Below are 17,051 nucleotides of genomic sequence, written 5' to 3'. Positions count from 1 at the left end.
CTTTACACATTTTCATACATCGGGATATGCCACCAAGTGATGGCCTCATTCTGGCAGCCTGTTTCTGTAAGTGTGAGTTAGCCATTAGACTAACAGAAGAGCGAGTACTTAAGAAATCAAACTACTTTACCGGTGGTATACTGCAGTTGTTTCTGGTCATTCTTGGGATTTTGAAGAATCTTCTTACTCTGAGAACATACCAATACTGCTGACTTTACTGTGTTTACTTGAGGAGCCAGCTCATTCATAAAAACAGTACATCAATTAATTAGGAGCTGCAAAGCTTCTGGGCTGCGAGCCTATAGCTCAGTGTCATCCGCATATGTTTTCACTCAAATGTTTTGGAACATGACCCTAGAGAGGGTCACCTGAACATGTCATCCTTCAAGAGTGTTATTCCACCTATAGATAGTGTCACCTGAGCTGGTTATCTTCATACGTCTCACCTCATATATAGACTTGTTCCTAGGAACACTTACATTACCCAGTCTCATCTTACTCACATACATGGTAACCTTTAGCACAGCATAACACCCCCTTCCGTTCAATCCCCCTGGGGAAAACCAGTGAGCATAAACAATATTTGCATGTTCTAAGATTCCATCCGATCTTCCATCACTCTTGCACATAGTTCACAGTGACACGTGTGCCACGTGCAACATATTTGAAATGAATGTTTCTCACCTAGGCTCCCCGCCTGCATGATTCTTCCAACAGGACAGACTTAGCTTGCTCTTTTCAGGCACCCATGCCTTTAAAAGCTAAACAGGCATGCCTTACACCGGTTGCTGGGTCTCAATTACATTTTATTGAAATGTGAAGTTGTGGCTACCACCAATCCGCTGGTTATGTGGTGCCTGAAAGGGGTGGAGATGACAAGGGGTTGGGGATAGTGATACCTGCCCCTGATCGCAATGGGTTTCTGAGTGCCGAAAAAGCACATGCTCCTACCATCTTGCATACATTTCACTGTGAGATGCTGAAGTTAGAAGTTATGAATGAAGGGAAATGGTGGGGTTTAGGGGGCAGCCGCAAATTACATTTATTTTACATTTTTTTTGTTAAAAATGTTTAGTTGAAACATTTTTAATTAGTTTTTAATTCAGTAAAATCTCATGTAACCGTGCAGAACAGCGTACACCGGGGCTTTGAGCCCAGTTTCCCCTTTGTTTCCTGTGGGTCATGGTGTAGGCAGGAGGAACAGAGAGGTGTTAATTGCCATCTCACTAACTGGTGATGGTGTGCAGAAGTAGGTGTGAAGAGAGGGAGTTCAAAGAGAATCCTGGTAGAGAAGTTAATGATCTTGCACAGAGGACAGAAAGCATAGTTAATAATTAGAACTTGGCATGGTGCATTCAGAGGGGCATGTGGAAGTGACATGAGGTAAAAAACACAAGGCCAATGGAGCAATGCTGGTGGAAGGAAATTAGGGTGGCATGGGGAAACACTGGGAGCAATTGAGCAGATATGTGGGTGATGCAAGTAAAGTGATATAGCTCAAACATGGCAGCAATAGAAGTGACATAGGACAAATCTGAGGGCAATGGGCATTGTTGCATACATTAAGAATGGCATTGGGAAAATATAGATCCCGTGAGGAAGTTCTGGCAATAATTAGATTTAAATAGATCAAAATGGATCAAAATGGGGAGCCATGAGAATGGCATGGGGCAAATGAGGGGACAATTGGAAGGTTAGGAGGTAATGTTAGCAGGAGCGAGGGGGAAAATAAGAAAGGGACATGGGGCAAGTTATGGGCAACAGGGAGGTTCTGGGGCACCGACAATGACAATGGATGAAATTGGATGCTATTTGAGGGAAATTGAAAAAACCTGGAGGCAAATGGGCAATTCTAACATATGGCATAATTTGGCACAAAGACAGTGACATGGGGCAGGCAAAACCAGAGCAATAGGTCACTCTAAGGGATATAACAGTCACATGGAGCAAATAGGGAGGAAATGGGAAAGTTCTTTGGGGGTAATAAGAGTGTCATGGGGCACAAATTGGGGAAAGGAAACTGACATGATTGCCATTAATGCAATTGTGAGGTAATGAGGGCAATGCTGCGGCAAATCAAGGAGACGTATCCTTGCAGCTAGTTCTGTTCATATTGCATAATCTGCTAGTTCTGTTTCTATTTTATTTACTGGTTCTGCCTTTTATCTTGATTATGTGCTACTGATTGTGTGATACTCGTTTTCTGATGCCTATCCATTTGTTGTATTTCACGGTTCTTTTGGTTCTGCCACCTTTTATCTTGATTGTGTGATTTTATGGATTTAAACATTTGTGTTTTGTTGGATATACTATCTGTTGAGCCTTTCTCCGTATTTTATTGATATAGTGTTACTTTTTTTGCACTTGATGTATCTTGTGTTGTTGCGGTGCATTTGTTATAGCACCAGTTTGCCTCGGGGCCTAAGGTGCTTTATAAGTGAAACATTCAACAAAACTAAACTGAACTAAACTAAACTTAACTGACACAGAAACAACTTTGTGTATTACATGATACATCTTCTGGTACAATATTTAAAACTGGTGTAATTTCTAATAAATGTGGGTTGATTGTCAAACTTAAGAACTGACGGAATCCAATGTGCTGAAAATACTTTGTCCAATGTAGGAATTATTAAAGTAGAAGCTGTGATGGCCTCAGGTTTATGGTGAAAGATCGATGTTACTGCAAAATTGATGCAAAAGGATTCGCACCCCCAAAAAGGCTATGCCAGGACTGCTCCATGGGGTTCCGTTCCATCCCCAGTTTGATGATCCCTGCTTTAGACACAGCCCCAAAAAGCACAGGAAACTCACTAAAGCACATTTTTGGCCCTTTCGTTCCCATACAGGACACACCATAACCACATTCACCCACACATTCTCAAGTCTACAAGGCTCCATCCAAGTCAAACATTCTCTGGGATTACAACAACAGTGGATAAGCGATATGTAAATGGCAATTAATGGATCACTTTCACAAAATGTAAAAAATATTAAATAGGCAGGAGAAAAGAAGATGACACTTTGGAAACTGTAAAATATCTGTTTGCCTTGCAAGAATGTTACTACAACATGATATCTCGAATCAAAGTAACAAATTAGCACACTGACAAAACTGCTCATCACATATTTAAAAAGATGAATGCACTCCTGTGCTTTTGCTCGAACATGCTCAAATGATACGGTTTACCTGAAAGAGAAACATTCACATGTAAGACTTTAAGTCTATCTAGTCTGTGGCGAAACAGAACCTGTTAGGTCAATATTCATAGTGTACATGACATCTAGGAGGCCAGCTTGCTCCTTCGCGATCTTTCATCTTCAGGTCATTTATTAAAAATGAACAGGGGCAGCTAGGAAGATCTGTTCACTCAGACAGCATATACTACAGCAGCTGTCACACATTCTCCCATTCGGAAGCGTGATAATAGCGTGAAATTGCTCTGCGCAAATACTGAAGCTGATTCACTAGGTTATTCCAGGAAAAAGAGACATTTACCCTGGAGAAATTACCACAATTCACACCAGCGAAAGTTACAACTATTCACAAACAGACATGGTTGGAATTTACTAAAAGGTTCAGGACTCTACAGCAGGCATAACGTTGACTTAACGGTTATGCACATTATGTTATATTGCATGTCTATCTCAATGACCCAAAACACCACGGTAGTGGTGTTATAGCACATGTTCAAAAATGTATGGGAATTTAGTTGATTCCACCTGGCGGGGCTCTACCAGTCTAATATTCCTCATGTAAAATCCCACCACACCATTCTGGGTAAGAAAAACAAACAGTCTTTTCAAATTACAATTTTTTTTTAAAAGAAGCGAATCGACTTAAAACAAAGGTTGTCTCCAAATTAACCCCAAGAAAATCCCTAAAATGAAAACCAAAAGTCGATACAATGACATTCTCCCTGATACATGCATCTTGCTACTTTAATTCTCACATGCAATAATTTCTGTAATCAATTCTTGGTATATATTATACTGTAAAAGATACTACACATTTTAAATACATGCCTTCTATGATTGCTTCTATCCAAGCAACACAGTTTACTTCAATGAAAACATTGCTGCTTTTCGGCCTAGGTGTGTACCTATTTAACCATTTCAAAATTCTTCAAAAACACTTGATTTTACCTAGTAGCAAGACAAGTTTGGTATCAGAGAAAAAAATTACTTAAATAAATAGCATTAAAAAACATTTTCTTTCAAGTGGACTCCTTATATAAGTGTTGGGTTGCAAATGTATTGACAATGTGCAGGTCATTTAAATGTAGGCAAGAACAAGTGTCAAATGGCTCCTAGCGGTTTGTATTAGGAAAATAAAACTCCCAGTAATTGCGCAATCTTCTCTGAACACATGTGTGTACAATCTTCTCTATGTGTGTGCAGCTTTCTCTGAACATGTCTATGCAACTTTCAATTATATGTATGCTACTTTAAATCTGCATATGTGTGTAGTTTTTAATCTATTCCTATTTAGTTGCCCTTAGCTCTATACTTTTGGACTGGACTTTTAACCATCTTCAGTAAAATGTACAATGTTAAAGCACTCTTTCCCTGTGATTGTGCACGTAGGTCTGCCTGTACATTTCAAGATAGGGTATTGCAGGAGTTTAACAATTTCACACAATTCATCATGAATATAATGAACTTTTTATGTTAACTTCTGTTTTCGCAAATCTAGAATCTATGACTAGACTCACACTGGCTGCACATTTTGCATGATACACCATTAGACAATAGTGTGTCATATCTACGCTATGGTCTGTGTGATTCTATGTCAGTGTGAGCCAAGCACTTTATTCAAGAATACTAGTAAGAAAACAATTCAGCATTTAAGCTGCACCAAAAAGCACTGTGTTTTAAATCATGCCTAACAATCCAAAAATGTGTTTGATTTTTAAGGAAAAGACATCTCACTTTGTACTCAATTTAAATGGGAATCACAGGTCACCCTATGTAACACTGGAGCTGTGCCTTTGTCAAATAAGAATTCCCCTTGTTACCCGGTTCTCTGTTCCCAGGAAATACAATAGACAGCAGAGACAATTTAGAGTTATCACAGGGTTCTACTTACATTTCAAATCTGGCTTCTCATTTTGTGGTGAATTAGCTTAGACCCCCAATATGGAGCTGCTGTCTTGGCAAGGTCCTTTTCATTTGGATGTCAGGTAATCAGTCTTCCTCTGGCTTGCTCATTAGTGGTATCCCAAAATATTCTTCAATATGAATCCTTCATGATTTCTTAATTCCCCATTTGTATGCTATAATATATTCATCAGCTCCTTCAACAGATCTTGTGACTGAGGTGTGACTTCCACCAGTCATATGACTTAGACAGGAGGGGTGAAATCACTCCTAATGTAAAATGTCAATTTCGGTTTTGTGACATACATTTTCATTCAAATGTGCTAATTAAATAAAATACAGATCACTATACTCTATATGCCAGCAGAATAAATACAAATGCAGAATAATCCAGTGCATTGTGTACTTCCAGAGATAATAATTATTTCCATTCTTCTTCATTGTTTTCCATTACGTCAGTGACACATTTTAGGTTGGATAAAAATCTATATTTGTATCTATGATTTGCAATTAGTCTCATGTTTCTAACTCCCCTGCCTGCCCCTCCGACCCCCAGCCCCCAGAGATATGACTTTTTTTAATTATAAATGTTTTGGGTTCAAAATGCAGAATGCATCTTTCCTATTTAGTTTATAAAGCAAGAAATGCTGACCATAGGGGTCACTGTTGGTACATCCCCTGCACATTCTCCTTGCTAATATCAATACATGTCAAGGAAGGTTTAATTTGCTTATTGACGGGGGTCAGATAAGGTGTTGTATAACTTCAGATAATTAATGCTCTGAGAGCCCCATAGTTTGATCTATGTGACAGGACTATTTGAAGTTGTACTAGTCATCCAGCCATTGGCAGTGTCCAGGATTTTAATGGAAAAACCAGTTTCAGCGCATTGAATCTGTGCCAGTGTTTTGTGATGGAGCTTCGGCTGTAAGTGGAAAGGTGAAGTTTAGGTCAGCTCAATATAACATCAAGATATGTTTGGTCATGTTTCATTTTGAGTTAAATACTACAGTGTTATTCAGAGTGAAGTGGAATGTGTAGTAAAATAAAATAGAACTTTAAATAATGTCGAATTTCTATTGGACACTTTGCATTATATAATTTTAATTAAAAGGGAACATATTACAGAATACACTTTCTGCAAATGAAAGGTTGTTGTAATACACAAGTGGATTTTTCTTCTATTCTTCAGATCCAGGAACATACCACTGTGAGGAAATCCCAGAATGTTTTATTTGTGCTATGTTCTCAACGAAAAGCTATGCATCCTATTGAATTCCTTTTGATGTGGCAAACACACCAAAGGTCTGGGACTTGTCTTTTTTACATGAGGCACAGTTCCAACTTCCATGTGCATTTCTGTGAATGTCCTTAGGGATGAACCAGTCAGTCTCTAGATTCAATTAGGAGGCCTTAAAAATGGTTGCAGTTTGTGGGGTTGTAAAATGTTCTTGGATGCACACACAGTTACCTGCATTTTGCATTTTACAGGGTCATACTTTTCATTATGGCATCGAGCAAGGTACCCCACCCAACTGGAGTCATACTTTTGTCAATGGTGCCTCACTCGCTCTTTCAGAAGGATGTTTTTGTTGTCAGTTCATTTTAAGGCAACTATCTGTGTTGCATTTTCTCCTACACACCTATGCTTCTCTGGATGTTGGTGACCTTAGTATCTGGAGCAAAAGGAGAATGAAAAAGATAAGCGAGACGGTGGGGACACTTGTGTGTGGAACCTTATGGTGCCGGCTGGTAGTATTGAACCAGCAAGCAGAATATTTAGGAATTGAAGATGTGTCAGGATGGGGGGAACAACGGGATATGGGAGCACGTTAACTGGGAATAAGTTAACACCCACAAAAGTGGACATAATGTATAAACACAAAAGTTCAAAGTGTGATTGAAACTTTCACAAATGCATAGACTTTCTAGGTGTAAGCAGCAACATAATGTCCTAATACTTTGGAGCTAGAGAACAATGTTTGTGTTGCGTTTTGTAAAATGTAGCTTTTTTATCGTCCGTCATGGCGACCATCAATATTGGATGCAAGTGGAGCATTTTTTCTGTTTTTATATTTTATTAATGTCAGGAAAAATAAGTGTTCTAATAGATAACAATTCATTGTCTTCCCATGTTGTTTAAATTGCCTGAAGGAACTTGTTACATTTGCACTTAAGTGCAAACCGGTACCTTCCAGCCAGTTTGTCATTTGCACTGCGAAGTGCAACACATGTCTTTGCTTTTCCAGTTAACATTGCAAATAGAGTGAAAGTCATCTGCCTTTTATATCTGACAGAATTTACAATGGATTCCTAGAGAATTCACCTGTTTTTTGCTATTGTAAAAAGCAGGTGAATTGAATTGGAATCCATTGGTTTTACACCAGCATGAAAGTATTATGCTGGCATTAAACCAAGAAGCTTTTGGAGGCAGAGAGGAACAGGGAGGCATACACTTGTCTTTCTTCCATTCATTTACACTGCAGAGACTTGGAAAATGGGCCCCATTATGTCTATTGGCGGTTCTATGTAGTTTCATGTCCACTATTTTTATAGTGGGCTGTTTGGCCATGGCAATTTCACCTTTGCAATATGATAGTTGTCGTCTTTCTTATATTGGATGGTCCCCCATATGCTCTTCCTCCAACCTGCCTATGACCTTCCCTCCCTTTTCTCAGGCCTGTTCCCTTTTCCCCTATAGAATCCACTTCAGACAGTCTACTGACACCATCCTCCACTTTTAATAAATAAAAAGCTACACTCAGAAATGGTAGTAGCCAATCCAGAAATAGCTCCTATGGCATTTTAACTGCTGTGGTGTCAATCACATGACACAGGTCTATAACATTAATTGCATACCCTTTTCTTTGCATCAGCATTTTGAATCCGCCAGGGTGGACACTTCAGGAGATCCGTTCTCAAGGTCTCTGCAAGGCACAAGGAGCCCTGACTCAGATTGTGACTTTGCCTCATGAGCGTTTAGTTTTGTTTAGTTTGCTTATTGCTTATGCTCCATGTCCAAGGGCATCTGGGCGCATTTCTTACAAAGAGGTTACAGAAGGTACAGTGGCAATATAAAAGATGGAAGTGTTACAGGGTACATTTGGACGAAACACATATATATACAGCAAATTACACAATTACAGCGTGCAGGAATACAAGTTGCAGCAGTTTTATGACTGCGCTTTTTACAAATATACAATAAACATCAACTAAGATATGCAGCACTTTTACATGAGATCATAAATTTACAAAATATAAGCAATAAATTGCAAGCTTACAGGCCAAAGGCAGAGTGAGCTAGGGTTCCTTTGCAAAAAGCCAGGTTTTGGTGTTCCTTCTAAATGGGTGGAAGGCGGGTTCAGATCTTAGTGGGAGAGGTAATGAGTTCCATAACTTGGCTGCAAGTACAGGGAAACTGTTCCATCCTACCTTTTGCAGCTTGAAGTCTGGGACTTTGAGGCAGTGTGCCTGGGCCGATCTCATTAGGCGGTCTGAAGTATTGCATGCAAGGTTTTTGGTCAGGTATCTAGGAGCTAGGTTGACGAGACATTTGTGTATCAGAGAGACGGTTTTGTAGGCGATCCTTTGCTTGACCGAAAGCCAGTTCAAGTTACGTCTCGCCTCCGAAATGTGATGGGATCTGGGGTTATTTAGAGCTGCCCTGATGGCATTATTTTGAAGAACTTGCATTTTTCTCAAGTTCTGTTGACCAGTTCCAAGATAGAGTGCATTACAGTAATCTAGCTTGGAGAGTACTAATGCTCTAGCTAAGGTAATCCAATTAGGTGTAGTGAGAAAGGGTCTGCAAGCAGTAATTAGCTTACAGGTATAAGCTGTAGATGAGGCTGATGCATTAACCTGTCTTGAGAGGTTTAGTGAAGAGTTGATGTATATGCCCACAGTTTTCACCTCTTTGGAGACCTTGATGGAGTTGCCATCAATGTTGAAAGTGTCAAATTGCTTAATGAGTTTGTTTAGTTTGAGTTTTGATCCTAGAAGGAGGCGCTCTGTCTTCTCGTCTTTGAGACAGAGTCCATGTTTAGCCATCCAGGCTTGGATGATACTGTAGATCTCATTAAGTAATTTAGTGTCAGTGTCATAGTCACCGGTGACGGGTATGAGTATCTGGGTGTCATTTGCATAATTAGACACCCAGATGGTCAAGGTCATCAAACAGAGGCTTAGTGAATACATTATAAAGGGTAGGAGACACGCAAGAGCGGGGGTTAGCTAATGCTGAAAACTCTCATCGTTCTATTGTCTAAGAAGGATTGGATCCATGTTGTGGCTTTGTGAGAGAAGTGAGCTGCTGACCTGAGATGCGAGCAAAAGACTTTGTGATCTACTAAGTCGAACGCTGCCAAAATATCTAGGAGAAGGAGGCTAGTTTACCTTGGTCTTTCAGCTCCTCAATTTGAGTCTTTAAATCGATAAGGGTTGTTTCTGTGCTGTGCCTCGGCCGGAAGCCTGATTGCCTTAGGCCCAGAAGGTTGTTAGTTTCTAAGTGCTCCTGAATTTGCAGATAAGCTGCTCTATCGATAATTTTTAGAAGAAACGGGACCGTAGTGATCGGTCTATAGTTCGTGAGGATAGCAGGGTCTAAGGCAGGCTTTTTAAGAAGTGGAAGGACACAGGCATCTTTGAGGTTATTAGGCACTATGCCTGATTCGAAGGAGATGTAAATGAGAGACGTGATGAATAGCGCAAGTTCTTTGGCAGCATCCTTGATGATAGGTGCTGGGCAGATGTCTTCCTGGCATCTTGAAGGTTGTAGTTTGGATATTATGTCCTCTAACTTTTTGGTGGTGAGAGGGGAGAAATTGAAGGGTGTGCAATGTTTTGTGACAGGCGTCAGGATCGTGGGTGTGGAGGTGGTGTCAAAGATAAGAAGTTTTTTAGATTCGATTTTGTTTTGCAGCATGGTTATTTTGTTTAGTAGTGCTGCCTGTATGTTAGAGCACCATGAGGTGTCTTTGATGCACATAACTGGTGGAGGTGCTGGTGATTCTAGCTCTCTGGGTACATTGAAGAGTTCCTTTGCACTTGATTTAGCTTGCATGATGCAGGTGGTGTAAGTTTCTTTTTTGGATTGTAGGATTGCTTTTTTATAGGTTAAGGAGGCTGACAGGAAATTCCCTTTATTAGTAGCAGTAGAGTGACTCTTCCAGAGTGCTTCTGCATTTCTTTTAGCTTTCTGCAGAGATCTAAGTTGTGGGGTAAACCACAAGTTTAAGTGAGCGAGTGGTTTAGCTTTGCGCAGTTTTAGTGGGGCAATGGTGTTTAGGGCGTTGAGCAGTGTTTGGTTGAATAAGTCTACTAAGATGGTAGGGTCTGAGTGTTTAGAATTAGTAGCATTGAATATTGGCTGAAGTAGTGGAGCATCTTTTCCACTGTTATATTACGTGGGGTTCCCGGTTTGAATAGGTGGGCGAGGTCAGGAGTGTTGTTCTGGTTACCGTCATCCTTTATAATGAACAAAATCAGGTGGTGGTCTGTCCAGGCACAAGGTGTATTGGACAGGATATCTATGTTGCAATTAAGGTCCATGAGCCAATCTCGCATCCTACCTTTGATGTGGATAGGTTCTGAGATTCGGTGTGAAGCCTGGTTCAGAGATCGAGCTAGGCCCTAGGGTCTTTATCATCTTGGAATCCCAGGTTGAGGACACCAAGTAAAATAATTTGGGATCCTGGCTTGGTGTTTTTGGATAGGAGAAGTGTGATATCTTCTTCAAATGTGGATACAGGCACATGCGGTCTATATACAAGGTGAATGGTAATGGTACGAGAGGCCGATGTGGGTAGTTTGATGGATAAAAGTTCGGCTGAGAGGAAAGTTTGGTTAGAAATATGTCTGAGACCTAATGCAGTTTTAGAGATAAAGGCGACACTTCCGCCTTTGGCTTGGTTAGAGTCTCTATCAAGTCGGGTAATGGAATATTTGTCTGGGATGGCAAGCGAAAGAGCAGGCCCGGCAGCAGCATGAAGCCATGTTTCGTTGACTGCTAGGAAGTCAAGGTCTAGAGACGTTATGGTATCGGAGATGTTGAGGGCGTGGGCTGGCAAGGATCTGGCATTGATCAGTGCATCCTTGATTGTGGTTGAAGGAATGCTGGTGGTACTGATGGCTGTGGGGGTGCGGTGTAGTCTGGACGGGAGAATACTGTTTTTAGGTAAAGGCAGAGATGGTGAAAATCTTGAGCCTAATCTTTCATTTCTTAATTTGAGTAGGCAATGTTGGTTAGGTGTAGGTTTTTTGACAAAGTGTTGAATCGAGAGGTCTGGTACGTTAAGGTAGGGATTATTGGGGCACTCTGGTGTGATTGAGGGAGACTTAAAGGCTGTTAGTAGGCAGTGTGGTAAAAACGGGGTTGGCGGTATGCCTGTTTGAGGAGGTGATCTATTCTGTATCGCTAGCAGCCTGCTGGTCATGCTAGGCATGATTCTTTAGTTGATGGACTGCAGCAAGTGGAGACACCTGGTGTCTCTGTGGGTAACGGGCGAGTGGACAAGCGAACTAAGAGCAGTAAGGAGGTAGGTAGTAGTAATCAAGAATGTTGGGTATATGGCTATTTCTCTGGATGAGCGTGGCAATCCACAAAGGTGCAATGGGCACTTAGATGCAGCATTGGCAGGATGGATGTTGGGAGAGTTACGTTTGTGGGCCCTTAGCACAGTAGGGCAAAGACAATCAGTGATGGTGCTATGGGCACACAGTTAGGCAGGGCAAACGACAGAGGTGCTATGGGCACACAGGCAAAGACAGTCAATAATGGTGCTATGGGCACAACGTTAGGCAGGGCAAACAAAAAAGGTGCTATAGGCACACAGTTAGGCAAAGGAAGTCAATAATGGTGCTATGGGCACAACGTTAGGCAGGCAGGCATCAAAGGTGCTACGGGTCCTAAGGTGCTGACAACAGAAGGAGCTGTGGCTGCTTAGACATGCAGATATGCAGCACGGCTGACAGTGGTAGGGTGCTGTAGAGGCTAGATGCAACTGGCCAGGGTGAGAGCAAGTTGGATGCACGCTGCATACTGTACGTTAGGAGTCATGTACTTCCAGTGACAGAAAGCTGTGGCCACGGGAGGCAGGCTAAAATGGGAAGTCTGTGTGGGAGACCCTAGGCAGAGCCACAGTTTTGGGCTAGGGAATTAACAGACCCAGTGAGGATGCATTGTGTATGCAGACATACTTGGTCCCCCATCTGGCAATAACAGGCAGGCCACACCAAATTGTGGTAACACCAAGGAATAACAGATTTATTACAGGCAGAGAAGTAGACTTATTGACAGAAGAGTAGATTATGCACACTGGTCATGGATGATTGTCAGCGGAAACAAAGCAGGGCATTGATGGCAGTCATACTAGCTAGGCACACATACTGGCATGGGACCGGTGTGCCCGGGGAGTACCGTTGGAATCAGGGGGGAGGGAGACGGGACCCCAAGTGAGGAAGGGATGGGTTGGAGAGGGAGAAATTCAAGTGGGGAGGCTGCTGGGAAGGAGGTGAGAAGGAGAGAGCGTGGGGAGAGGCAAGAGGGGGGGCTGGTAGAGATGGTGAGGGCTGAGAGAAGGGGGAAGAAAGAGAGAAAGAAAAAGAGAGAGGGAAAGAGAGAGAGAGGGAATGAGGGACAGAGAGAGAGAGGGGGAGGAGACAGAGAGAGAGAAAGAGAGAGAAGGGGAAGAGAGAGAGAGAGATAGAAGCAGTAGCAGATGCCGGGATGCCTGCTGGTGGAAAAACAGAGCAGGATGGGCAGACAGAGAACCAGGGTATCTACTCAAAGGGCCTCTTTGGCTTCTCTGCCACCACCCCCAATGTCAGCACACCACCACCATCAACCAAAATAAGAGCCTGCTAGGTCCTATCTCTATGCTTGTAAGGCTGTTGCTCCCCCAGTCTAGAGCACGCCACCTACTCTTCACCCCCATGATGCTTGAAGACATGACAAAGGGGAGGGTAATTACAGGATAAAGTGCAAGTGTCCCTCCAGAGCCCACCCACACCCACTCCCTCAACAGGGGAGAACTAGTTTCTATGTGGTTCCCAGGACTTGGTGACAGGAAGGGGAGATGGAAATTACAGGTTTCTGGGCATGTGGACACACATTCTCAGGAAGAGATGAAAGGGGGCAGCTTGGTGCCATGCCAAAGGGGAGGGTAATTACAGGGTGTAAGACACATGTCTCTGCAGAGCCCCCCCACAACCATGATGGGCACAATAAGGTTCCATGTGTCAATATCCCTGCAAATATATCGCCATACAAAAATACTGCCATATTTTTGCGGTGATATTAAGGCATGGAACCTGTGGGGGACACCCCACAACCTCCTCTATTATTTTAAAAGGAGCGGGGGATGCACATATGAGCTGGAGGTAAATCTGCCAGCTTTCTGCCAAATTTCAGCAGAATTACCACCATGGTAATTCACCAAAAATTCCCCATGGAGTCTAATGGACTTCAATTAATGGGGACTAACAGCGCCTACCGCCACTTGTAATCCAGCAGTAATACAGCCGGAGTAAGTGGCAGTAATGGTAATACAGTTTGATGGTATCTCGTCGGATTTAACTCTAAGATACCACCAAACCTGTAATGAGCCCCAACTCTGCTACAATTTCTAGGTGCAAACCATTTCAAAGAGAGTATCATTGAGCTTCAGAAGAATTTGGGGATACACACTGAACAAATAGTGAATGGCTGCCCCTGTGTGGACTGCCTTTGGCTGGCGAATTGCTGTGCTTAGAACGGATAGAGGGTGACCAGGCACCGCTATATTGATTGTGTTCTGGAGCTCAACATTTGCGCACACACTTATGAATAGACATGGACACTGGTAATATCGAGCTATACCCGCTGACAGGAATGCCAGTGCTGAGATTACTTACTAAATGTGTATAAGCACACCTGGAAACATTTACACTATAACTATACCCCCTTTAATGCATGTAAAAGGCATGATTAGTACACATTTACTGTTTTTATTGGGATTTAGGTTTAGTGGGGTTTAACCACTCAAACAGTACGCTTTAGTCGGAATGGGCTATTCATACGTTTCGTTAGATGGTTTCCTCTTTATCATGCCCACTAAGAAACTAATGGAAGAAACAGAAAAGGTTCCTAAGGTTAGATAACTCCCGTCCGCTGCACTCTATCACAAGCTTATCAGAAAGCCAAACAGTTATAAATATCGTTATATCTCATCTATAAACTTTATGCAAATATTAAATCTGCAACCAGAATAGTTTGTGTCTGCCAATCAATGGGGCATTACATAGTATTTTTCCATAAAAAGATTTTATTCCATCAGCAAAAGGGTGACCCAACGTGCTTCAAGCAAATTCTCTTCATCAGGGGTCTTCAAGTAATCATAAATCTCATACGGGATCCATCAACTGGAGGATAGGAGCATAACAGTGAAGAGCATTAGAATCCTGCAAAAGTAGGTCTTCCTGTTCATGCAGAATCCTCCCAGAGGTGGACTTAAAAAGGTATATTCCGGGCACAGCCATCAACGGGTGCACAAGAGTAAGAAAAAAAACATCTTCTCTCACCATGGTCAGCGTGGAAATTTGCAAAGAGTGGACATCTACTCCCATCACGTTTGTCTTCACGTAATGCATCAATATATTGTAGCGGTGTCCGCGGAAAGAACTAACAAAAGGAACTACACTTGCAGAAGCTTTTTTTCAGGATTATGTGTGGAACATGGAAAACATTCCCAAAACAATCAGCCACATATTTCTTTTCCACTGCAATCGCCCAACAAATGCAAAAGAGTGGCATGGTTTTAAGGTAGTATATCAAGGGTGTGGACAAAGGAGCACTACAGCAGCTGGTGTAGGAATGTCAAGTAAAGCAAAGAAGTACATGACATTTCTAATACAACAGAGGAAATTGTCATTGCTAATTCAGAAGTGATTTAAGTGCAACAAATGTCAGGAAACCCAGGGCAGGTGTCACGATACACGTGACTAATACCCCAGTGAAATAATGTTTGGTTCAGGGGCACTCTATACCTAATCAGCCAGGAAGGTCAGAGACATCATGCCCTTGTGTCTGAGTACACAGAGCCGAGAACAGAGGTAAATCGTTATGGAGAATGTCCCATAGACATCATTAATGAATTTGAAGCCAGTCGTTATCTTTCAATGATGACGGACTAACAGAAACATGCATTTCTCAACTATAGGTGGGAATTTGTTGGTGTCGGGCGAGTAGATTAAATTGTGATTTCTACTTAATCTTATTGCTCTGCAACAAAAGCTAGTAGTTGATATAGTATATGAGCAGAGACATTGAGAAGTGATAGCCAGAAGTGTTCAGTAATAATTTCTATTGTCTTTGTTGATTTTTCCAATAAATCAGATTGAAGAGTGTGGCTGCATCTACCTCCTCTAAAGTAAGACGCTTACCTTTCAGAGTAAGTGAGGAGGTGATTAAATAATGAGAGCCTTTGCAGGATCTTGGTATGGTCGAGGGTCTAATACCAAATAGATCACTTCCTTTACCATTGAAACTGAGCCAGTGCTGCAGTTAAGATTTTGGCAGAGGAAGTCATACAATTCCAGGCCTGAAAGTGGCTGTCATCAGGGCCATTTTAAGCACTTTTGAGGCCTTGGGCATGGATATCTTTGGCGGCACCCCTCCACCGAACCAAACGAATTTAGGGATCAAGAATAATGGTTGCACCCCCCAACCCCACCCGTTGCGCTCACAACCTATAGGTTGATATGCTGTCTCGCAGCATAATAAGCACGTTTACTCTCTTTAAGTCCCCTTACCTTCTTCATTCTTGCTCTAATCAGAATGATAAACAAGTAGCATTTGAAGACCAACATTAGCAGTCTACGAATAGGTTACTGCTCTAGTGCATACAGGATCATTGTTATCAATAACATCCAGGAAGGTGTGCAGCCTTTAGTATTAATGCAGGACCATATGTAAAAGGTACATGTCAACCATAATAGACAGAGAACTCACATTAGCTGCCTCACAGAATGCAAAAGTGCTCATGCGTGGACAGAGGAGACCAATTGGAAGGAAGGAGAACGCTACACATACCGTAGCATGCATAGTGGATGCAGATTAGAAGCTACCAGAAAGGTGTCTTTATCCAGACAGATTGAGATTAGAAGTGGGATATCGTTTTCAAATAGTGTTGCCATTAGATATCAAAGGAACAAATGCCTTTGGTGTGCGATATACATATGCTCACTATTAGAGTGCAAGCAACCCTATAGCCAGTGAAACCATGAATAAGTCTTTTATGAAGATCATACCATGAGAAGGAAATCACTCTGAAGGGCTGACAATTTTGAAAGGTTTAGGGGCTGGTAATATAAGATTAAATGAGATGCCCAGGATCACACATTGGTTAAGGGCTGAAGGGGTGAAGCTGGGATGTGTGCCAATACTGCAATTTCTGCATTTCAACACTTTCCTTTCCAGTTCTTACCATTAACTAAAACAATCTCATTTTATAAAAATGGACTTGGAATGTACACAAATCACATTACCAAACATGACCATTTTCAACAAAATATTATAGAAGGGTTCTATGCAAAATGGGAATGGTTCTAGCTTCATTCTCTCTATCATTAAGGCAAGTATATAAGTACCAGCATACCAATCAATGTGATTTAACAAATGTAATCTGGGTTTTTCTTTAGTATTTTAAAGCCTTAAATACTTCCAAAACAATGGCTTGTGACATTTTCATTTATAAACGTGCATAAAAACCTTTGACTTTTACCAAGAAGCTAACCATTTTTTGTGACAAAAAGCAGACCTTGAAATATGCTTGCCTAAGGCCTGCAACATCTGGTCCGCTCTCTTCTGTCTACCACCCCTTCCACTCAAATGGTCTACATAAGAAGAAAGATCAAGTAATGGGCTAAACGATGCCAGAAGCATGTAAGAAGGCAAACCTCACAGAAGACAGCAA

The sequence above is a fragment of the Ambystoma mexicanum genome, chromosome 1q (genome assembly GCF_040938575.1).
Source record: "Ambystoma mexicanum isolate Mex_15411 chromosome 1q, UKY_AmexF1_1, whole genome shotgun sequence".
Taxonomy (NCBI): Eukaryota; Metazoa; Chordata; class Amphibia; order Caudata; family Ambystomatidae; genus Ambystoma; species Ambystoma mexicanum.
This window is presented reverse-complemented; position numbering follows the sequence as displayed.